At 47.7% G+C, this 10000-nt stretch overlaps 2 non-coding genes across 2 annotated transcripts; both read left to right on the top strand.

The window, feature by feature from the left end:
• Positions 1-5785: 5785 nt before the first annotated feature.
• Trnas-aga lies at positions 5786-5867 on the top strand. The gene has a single exon. It is a non-coding gene; the product is annotated as a tRNA-Ser (tRNA).
• A 354-nt stretch (positions 5868-6221) lies between these two features.
• Trnak-uuu lies at positions 6222-6299 on the top strand. The gene has a single exon. It is a non-coding gene; the product is annotated as a tRNA-Lys (tRNA).
• Positions 6300-10000: the final 3701 nt, after the last annotated feature.

Raw genomic sequence — 10000 nt, 5'->3', positions numbered from 1 at the left:
AACTATCAGGATATTCGAACTACCATTCGAAGTACCGGCGGAACAAATAAACGCAGTGATAGCGCCGTACGGTAAAGTTCTCAGCAATGTTGCCGAACGGTGGTCCAACGCGCGCAAATTCCAAGTTCTCAACGGAGTGAGGCAATTAAAGGTCGATTTGCACAAACATGTACCGTCATACATCAGCGTCTGTGGATACCGAGGTATCGTTATATACGACGGCCAGCCGAGGACGTGCGCGGCGTGCAACTCTCCCGGCCACGTCCGCGCGGAGTGTTTACAGCGGCGAGTGGCGCAGCTGCCGGCTGGCGAGGCGCCGCGACCGCCGGCTATGACTGCGCTGCCAGCGACTTACGCTACGGCTGCCCGCGGCAAAGTCCTGACCCCAAGCCCTGATGTGAATTCGGAGGACCTTACAACCCGAGAAGAAGCCCAGATTGCCACCACTGACACAACAGAAGCTAGACCACCCGCACCTAAGGAAATCGTGACAGCTGTAACGGTTTCAACACAACAGCCACCGAAAGATATTGGGAGCCACAGCAAATTATCCGATTCCTCCGCTGTTGCGAATGACATGCAAGAACCATCCCGGAATGAGCAACCTCATAGTGAACCGATTTCTCTATTGACACCATCATCCACCAAGAGCACGGTCGACAATTTAGCTCGAAACACCACCCGCTTAGAAGATTTGAAGAATGCTGAGGAAGACAACATCAGACAGCAGCCGGTGAAACCTAAACGGCAAACACGCAAACAGAGCCCTGAAGAGATTCAAGAACTGGAGACAAAACTCTCCCGTACCAAAAAAATTCTTAAAACAGATCGAAGCGGAAAGCAAGGCGTGGCAGACATCGGAAAACCAGACATCCCCAACCCGAATGAGGACGTACAGATGAACCTCGCCCCTCCAATTGAAGAACCAATGGACACTGTTGACCGCTGCGGAACTGATACGGGGACAGCATGGTCTGACGACACTGAATGCGCTTAGTTGGACTACCGAATGACGCAGGCGTATAAAATTGCCACGCTCAATGTGAACAGAATAGTTTCGGACGTAAAGTTGCAATCTGTGAAGGACTACTTACATGCCGCCGACATTGACATAGCGATGTTACAAGAGGTAGTTACAACCAAAATAGCGGATGTGTACGGATATGAGGCGATCTTAAACATAGGCAATGTATGTGGAACAGGAATACTGTTCAAACACGGCATACCATGTACAGCAAAAGCAATACTTGAATCTGGACGAGGCATAACTGCACAAATATATGATCTGCTTCTTGTTAATATATATGCTCCCTCTGGATCCAGCGGAAAACGAGCAAGGGGCAACCTGTTCCGGGACGAAATTGTCCCATTAATAACGGATCCTCGACTGCACATAATTTTGGGTGGAGATTTTAACTGCGTATTGCGTCCAGAAGATCAAATCCCGAACTTCAACTTTTGTGAGGAGCTGTTGCTGTTAATTAACGGGCTAGATATGATAGATGCTTGGTGCCACCTTCGCCCGCACACCCGAGGATACACGTACGTATCCAGTACTTCGGCAAGCAGACTAGACAGGCTGTATGTAACGAAAGGTTTTATCTATAATGTAACTGACTGTGAAATTTGGCCTCTTAACTTCTCGGATCACTGCGCATTTCATATAACCGCGAAGCATACTAAACAAAAAACATTCCTGGGAAGGGGCGTATGGCAGCTAAACGTGTCACTTTTGGAGGACGCAGTACTGAAACAGGAGGTCCATGCTACATGGCAGCGTTGTCTTCGGATGCAATCCAGATATCCTACACGCATCATGTGGTGGCTACAGTCTGCGAAACCGCAGATAAAAAAATGCATCGCACGATATGGTCGCATGAAAGCGTACTGGCGAAAACGCACCTTGGAGTATCACTTTCTTTGCCTCCGCGAACTATATGATGACCCCATGGGATTAGTAGCAAACAGCTCTAGAATAAAACGCACCAAAGCAAGAATAACGGCGTTGGTACGACAATCACTAGAGGGGAAAAAAGTTCGATCGCGTCCTCCGATTGAACTGACGCAGGAGAATACGTCCGTATATCACGTGATACGGGAAGCCAAGAGAGGTAAACAAAAGTTAATCCACACTCTCAGTGATGAACAGGGGAACGAATACGATCAACAGGTCACAGTTAAAAACTACGTGGTGCAACATTATACAGATTTTTACTCCGCATCGGCGACTGACGCGACGGCAAGTGAGCCGCTTTTATCCAACATTCAATCCACGGTCCATCCGACTGACAACGCCGACCTTGTAGCCCACATAACTGAGGAAGAAGTATGTGCCATAATCAAAGACTCGCCTACAAAGAAATCTGCTGGTTTAGATGGCCTACCCATAGAATTTTATGCTCGTTTTTGGCACATCATAGGACCGGAATTCACCAAAATATGCAATGAATTATTGGGAGACGTGCAGATGCCATCTCAGTTTACCGAAGGAATGATTGTACTGATCCCCAAAAAACCACGTAGCGCTACGCTGAAGGATTTTCGACCACTAACACTCCTCAATTCCGACTATAAAATCTTCACCCGACTCATAAACTGTAGACTGAAGACGGTACTGCCGAAAGTACTTGGCCCTTATCAAATGAGTGCTGTCCCAGGGAGATCAATGTCGAATGCACTATGTGAATATAGAGACATAATACATTTGTCGTGGCTATGCAAATGCAATGTTGGTCTCATGTTTTTAGACTTCGATAAGGCTTTTGACCGCATCAACCACCACTTTCTACTAACTGTAATGCAACGGATGGGATTCAGTGCTCATTTTATTCAGATCATACGCAAATGTATAGTCGGCACTTCCTCTCGAATCAAAATTAATGGTCAGCTAAGTTCACCAGTCCCGATCAAGCAATCAGTGAGACAAGGCTGCCCCCTTTCTATGGCACTATACGCAATCGCCGTAGAACCGTTACTGTTCAACCTGCATCACAGGTTACAAGGTCTACAGGTGTTGGGTACAAAAACCGTGTGTCACGCTTATGCTGATGACGTCAGTGTAGTAGTTAACACGCACTCAGAAATGGAAGTCGTTCAACAAATAATCCACGCTTACGCCACTTCTTCCGGAGCCAAACTCAATGAACAAAAATCGAAAATTTTACCTGTTGGACCCCATATGGAGTCCATTCCAAGAACATGGCTACAAAGAACAGAGAAGACGAACCACTTAGGTATGATTCTAATGGCCAACCCAAGGGAGATGACAGTAGCCAACTGGGACCATAAACTGCATATATTCAGGGCTACTCTCCGTGAACACAAAACTAGAACGCTCAATCGGATACAGAGAGCTCTATTGATCAACAGCTATGCGCTAAGCAAAATATATCACATCGCAGCAGTGTTACCAGTACCCAAGGATACAGCGCAAAAGCTTTTAGCTGCAGCGTATTGGTTCATATGGAGCGGAAACATCTTTAAAGTCGCTATGCCAACCATAGTGTTAACCCGCGCCGCTGGTGGTTTGGGCGTCAAAGACATCAAGAACCAATGCACTGCCGTATATATGGACCGAATCCGCAAAATACTGCAGTCACCCCACCCGACAATTACGAAAACGTTATTCAACAGGTTAGCCCCAACGAGCAAAAAGGCCCCAGTCGATGTTGGTCGCATCAGCGCTCAACTCGATCACGTCCGGACTTATTACCTGGAAATGAGCTATATTCAAGACACTTCACAGCTGCTTAACACCAGAAGGACCTATTACCACCTCACGAGACACCATAGGCAAAACCCAATTGAAGCGAAATATCCAGCGGTCAACTGGAGTAACGTCTGGAAAAACATTAACAATCCCATCCTCCACTCCAAAGTAGTGTCCACGTGGTATGACATTGTGAACGAGAAGGTCCCCACAGGTGAAAAGTTGCACAATATCAAAATGAAGCAGAGTCCGTACTGCGATCATTGCCATACTGTAGATACCTTGGCACACATTCTCATCTGCCGCGACCAATACCACATATGGAACTGGACTAGAAAAAAACTCGCAATAATTACTAGAACCACAGACTCCGCTATAACACTTAAAGATGTCCTTCAACCAGACTGGCATTTCTTTCCTGCAACAAAGCACAATAGCTATGTTTGGATTATCGGCCAGTTTGCATATTTTGCAGTTACGAATACACATGCGAGTATAGACGAGTACATACAGTATATAATGGAAGAGCACCACAACCTTAAAACGAGTCGGAAATACAAAGCTTTGTTTCAAAATTTCTTACTTCACACTTTGCCATAATGAAGCGGTAATTTTTTTTTTTTTTTTTTTTTTTTTTTTTTTTTTTTTTTTTTTTGTGGGTTGGTGCACAACACTACAGCGAGTTGATACTACTTGTGCTTCATTATAATTAAGTTGGCATTTATTTATTTATTTTTATAGTACAGCAGGTGAAAGTGCCTCAGGAAAACTAATTTTGCCAGAAGCCGTAACATAAAACACATCAGAAGTGCTTGATTGATTTCGTGTTCTTCTGTTCCACGGGTATTGGACAGATTGTCACGGCAAGAAGATGTATTCAGTTCCTTTATATATTATTTAAAAAAAATAATGAAAAAATAAATAAAAAAGTAGGTTAAGTTAGGGTGAAAGTGGCGGTGGCAACAGAATTTCTCTCTTTTTTTTTTTTTTTAGGTTAGATAGGAGTTTGGGGGTGATATGGATGATAGGGGCCAACGCCTGAAGTGGAAGAGGTCCAGGAAAATAAAAATAAAAGCGCTGTGGAAACGCGCTACCCGAGAAAAAAAACAAACGCGTGAGTCGTGCTATAAAGGAAAAAAAAAAAAAAAAAAAAAAAAGCGGTAGCGTGCGTTGTTTCTATTCATAATGTCAGAAAAAAAAAAAAAAAAAGTTGGTAGAGCACTTGCCCGCGAAAGGAAAAAAAAAAAAAAAAAAAAAAAAAAAAAAAAGTGGTTAAGGCGTCTGACTCGAAATCAGATTCCCTCTGGGAGCGTAGGTTCGAATCCTACCGGCTGCGTGCGATTTTGCATTAAAACGAGCAGAAATTTTCACACACATGTGACCTGCGTGGGTGAATGCGGATCCAAACCAGTGACACCATCCTCAACAAGACGGAAATTTATGTTTAAGAATACTGTTTCGCGACGGCCGCTGTCTGTTGTGCCTATCGGTTCACCTCGCACGGACGCTAGTACTGCAGAAATCAGTCGCACGCCCACGAACGCGCCCCCGTCCTTTTGTCGCGCCGTCGCCGTGTTCGTGAGTACGCAGATGTGCTTGAAAGTGTAGGACAGAGCGAGCATTCATTTCTTCCTATGAGTCGCAATTCGATTCATTCGAGTGCGGCAAAAGCAGTGGTGCAGCGTTTCTTTTCTTAAGATCTCGCAGCTGCTTGTAAGTATGTCCATCGTTTAAGACGACACAAAACTAGCGTCAGCGGTGCGTCAGTGGGAAGTCGGTGAAGTCGCCATTGGAGCCATAAGCCAGCAATTACGACACGCGAGTCACTCGCACGCCATGCAGCATGTACTACAACGCTCGGCCGAGGGAGCGGATAGCTCAGTCGGTAGAGCGCTAGACCTTCAACCAAAGGTTCCGTGTTCAAGCCCCCGTCCAGGCGAAAACTAATACACTGTCGTAACGGCTAATGTGCTGGCAAAGAAAGCACTACAGAAACGAGTGAGGCCATGTCGCGTTCTGCCGTCAGATTGCACGTAAAGGAGCAGTTGCACTTGTCGGGACACCGCTATGCGACCGGCAGTCGTGGCCGAGTGGTTAAGGCGTCTGACTAGAAATCAGATTCCCTCTGGGAGCGTAGGTTCGAGTCCTACCGACTGCGTTTCTTTTTTGTGTCAAGAGGTGAAGAACATCTCCAACGGAACCGTGAAATGAGCGAATACATGGGAAGCCCTGCGTTCGAGACGCTTGTGAATTTTACAGTTGTCCAGTGAGCGTCGACAAAACACGTAGCTCCTCCGCTGTAGCATATGAGACGTACAAACTGCTGCAATTTGACTTTACATCGTGTGTCAGCTTTCTTCGATAGTCTGTTACGAGCCTAGCGCAATGAGTTTATAGACAGCAGTCAGACGACGTTTAAATAGTAACAGCTCCACGCAACGATTACCCAACAGTAAAGGACATGAGGCAATGTGTCACTATACATAGTGGGAGGGGTGCTCACGTAAAGTGAGCCCGGATAGCTCAGTCGGTAGAGCATTAGGCTTTTAACCTAAGGGTCCAGGGTTCAAGTCCCAGTCGTGCTCCGGCACTCGGCCAGTGCACATCGCGCGGTGACGGGCGGTAGCGCGGGCCAGTGTTTACGTCGCGAGCAGTGCTGCGGTGGCGAGCTGCGCAGCGTGTGCGAGCGCTGTTAACGTTTGTTTCTGTACCACTGTTGTAAGTAAGATGTCGACAATTAACAGAGCGAACAGCGTTCAGTGTGTTTTCGATCGTGCTGCCTTGCGACCGACGGCTTTCGAAATCCATGAGTGGATTTTTGAGGATCTGAAATTGCCGGAAGATATAGTCGACACGTTCCAGTTGGACTTTGTGCAGTACTCGTTATTTATCAAATTTATTTCGAGTGACACTTATGAGAAATTCGTTGAGGAGCATGCTGGTGTGAGACCATTTCGTCACAATGATGGCAGTATTAGCAATGTCCAAATCGTGCCTTCGGGATACGGAGTGAGAACCGTCAGGGTATTTAATGTGCCACCTGAGTGCCCTAATGACCTGATAGCACGTTCTCTGTCACTGTACGGCGTTGTTTTGTCGGTTACCAATGAAAAATGGTCGAGTGCATATCGCTACCAAGTTAACAGCGGGGTGCGAAGTGTACGTGTGGACTTAAAAAAGCATATACCTTCGTATGTTACCATTGGCGGCTGTCGTGCACAGGTAACTTACATTGGACAACCCCCTACCTGTTCGATCTGCCATTCAACAGAACATCTGCGGATGAACTGTACACGTCGACGTCCATTTCAACTTCCACGGGAACGTCCTGCAGACGGTAGTGAAAAGCTTGTTCCGCTATTGAGTGAGGTAGTCGCGGGGACGGTACCACCACCTCGGCAGCCGGAACGTGTTAGCGAGGCGGAGATGCCAGTTCAGGTGGAATGCAGTGCCCAAGACATTTGCGGTAGGACGGACGTCGATCCGGCACCGTCATCCTCACCGGGGCAGTTACCGCTGGATAAGAACGATGCGCCAGCCACCTCTGAAACTAAGCCGTGTGAGATACAGGAGCGGGTGCAGATCAGTTTGCCTGAACCGCCCCTATCGGTAGAGACTGCAGCAGACACGAAGAAAGGCCGCCGAAGGAGAAGCAAAGGGAATAGTAGCAAAGAGGAAAAGTCGGATGATTTGAGACCCGTACACATGTCAGAAAGTGGCAGCGAGACTGAACCTCAATCTTCTTGCTCCGTGCGCTGCGAGGACACCGCGAGGCAAGAACGCATTCGTGAACAGACCAAACACCTGAAGGCACTACTGAGCGCTGAGAGGGAACAGAGCACCGTAACGGCTAAGAGGAAGAGCGAGCAGAGCAGCGAGCAGCTGCAGCAGCGCTCCCGCAGGAACTCGCTGACGTCAATCGCAGCCCCGCGTGTTGGTCAGGCGGACGCGACCACATTGACAGACTCAGCCGGCGGTGGCGGGCAGGGCGGCGCGCGCACCGCAGAGCACCCCGACAGCAATGAGCCGTGGTGGCGGCAGGACGAGGAGATGCAGCAGTAGCTGCTCTCGCGCATGACCATCGCGCTGCGACATTTCCACTCTCTGAGTACTCCAGACGTTCCCAACGAGTTTGATTCAAAGACGTCGAGAAGGACGATCCAACACAGAGCTCATTGTCCTCTGAACCATCATGTGCGATAGCCAAACCTACAACGTTACCACACTTACCGTCAATAGAATTCACAGTGCGGTGAAACTCCGTTCGCTAACTGATTTCTTGTATGGTACCAGCGTTGACATTGCCCTCCTACAGGAGGTAATCACAGTCTTAGAAGTGCCCGGTTACGTTCTCATTGATAACATCAATCTCCAGGATGCTGTAGGCACTGCCATACTTCTGCGCGACGGTATACCATTTACGGATGTGCAGCGGCTGCCTAGTGGTCGTGGCATTTCTCTTCGAGTGAATGGTGTGCAGATTGTTAACGTGTACGCTCCCTCAGGTAGCACTCATAAGAGAGATCGCTCAACATTTTATAAAAACGAGGTTCCCATTCTTCTTAGCGCTTATCGTGCACATCTCATCCTCGGTGGTGACTTCAATTGTGTGCTTAACGACAGAGACCAAACTCCTCACACGAACAGATGTATCGAACTTGAACATTTAATTCATGGCATGCGTCTTCACGATACATGGCAACAACTGCACGGTGAACGGGTAGCGTACACCTTCGTAACTAGTCATTCTGCCAGTCGGTTGGATAGGATCTATGTGTCCGAGGCCCTCCAGCGACACGCTGTGAACTGTGACATAGCTCCTGTCAACATCTCCGACCATTGTGCGTATCAGTGTTACCTTAACCTACGCCGCCAGCAAATATACCGCGGGAAAGGCTACTGGAAATTGAATGTCAGCCTTCTGCAGGATGCCCAACTTGAAGAGGAAGTGAACATGACGTGGCAACAGCTCCAGCGGCAACGACGTCGTTACGATAGCGCTCTCCAGTGGTGGACTCAGTGTGCTAAGCCTAAATTACGCCTCACCCTCATGAGCTACGCCCGACAAAAAAGCTTTTGGCAGAAACAGACTATTGAGTTTTATTATCGCTGTTTGAGAGAACTGTACAGTCGCGCTAACAATCCTTCTGGCGATATCGACATAAAGATCAAACGATATAAAGCGAAAATCACGGCGATACAACGCCAACGAATGCAAGGCATCATCGTGCGAGCCCACCCCAAGGACGTTGCCGCCGAAGAACGGGCCTCTCTGTACCACATCCTGAGAACGACGAAACGGTGTAAAGCCATGTTGATTGAAGCCGTTGTTGATGACGCTGAGAATGCCATCACGAAGCAACGTGACATCATCTCGCACGTCTACGACTATTATAGTCAACTCTACAAGAAGCAAGCCGTTGATGAACACTCGTGCGACGATTTTCTTAGGACCTTGAGCTGTCGCTTGTCGCAACAGGATACTGCAAATCTGGAATCTCTTTTCACAGAGGACGAAATCCGACTGGCGGTCCACAGTGCAAAGAAAGGGAAGTCACCAGGACCCGACGGTCTCAGCGCTGAGTTTTACCAGCGTTACTGGAACCTCCTCGGTCCGACGCTCCTCGAGATCGCGAATGAACTCTGGCACCTGGAAGTTATACCCAAGGCATTTACGGAAGGTATCATCCTGCCCTTACCGAAAAAAGGGAACAGCAGGAAGGTCGAAAACATGCGACCCATCACACTCCTGAATGCCGACTTCAAAATCATCACCAGATCGATTAAGCTAAGGATGCAAACCGTTATGTACAAGGTTTTGGGCAGTTACCAGTACAGTGCAGTGCAAGGCCGAAGTGCAATCTCAGCAGCCTGCGATTTGAGGGACATCATCTGTTCGTATGCTGAAACCAAAGGACAGGGCGCTCTGATCTTTCTAGATTTTGAGAAGGCTTATGACCGTGTACGTCATGACTTCCTCTTTAAAAGCATGAAGAAACTAGGTTTTGGACTTCATCTCATAGAATTAATTCGCAAACTTACTACAAACGCCTCTTCACGGATTCTCATTAATGGCCATTTTACAAAAGAAGTTTCCATTGAGCAATCCGTCCGCCAAGGATGTCCTTTGTCAATGATTTTGTACGCCATTGCAGTGGAGCCGCTACTGAACAACTTGGCGCATAGCGGGATCGGACTTAGCGTCCAGTCTGTCACTATCCCATGCATTGCGTATGCTGACGATGTATGCGTAACTGTGTCATCATCGCAACAACTTCTGTCAGCGGAAAC

This window comes from Schistocerca americana, unplaced genomic scaffold (assembly GCF_021461395.2).
Source record: "Schistocerca americana isolate TAMUIC-IGC-003095 unplaced genomic scaffold, iqSchAmer2.1 HiC_scaffold_1152, whole genome shotgun sequence".
NCBI lineage: Eukaryota > Metazoa > Arthropoda > Insecta > Orthoptera > Acrididae > Schistocerca > Schistocerca americana.
This window is presented reverse-complemented; position numbering and strand designations above follow the sequence as displayed.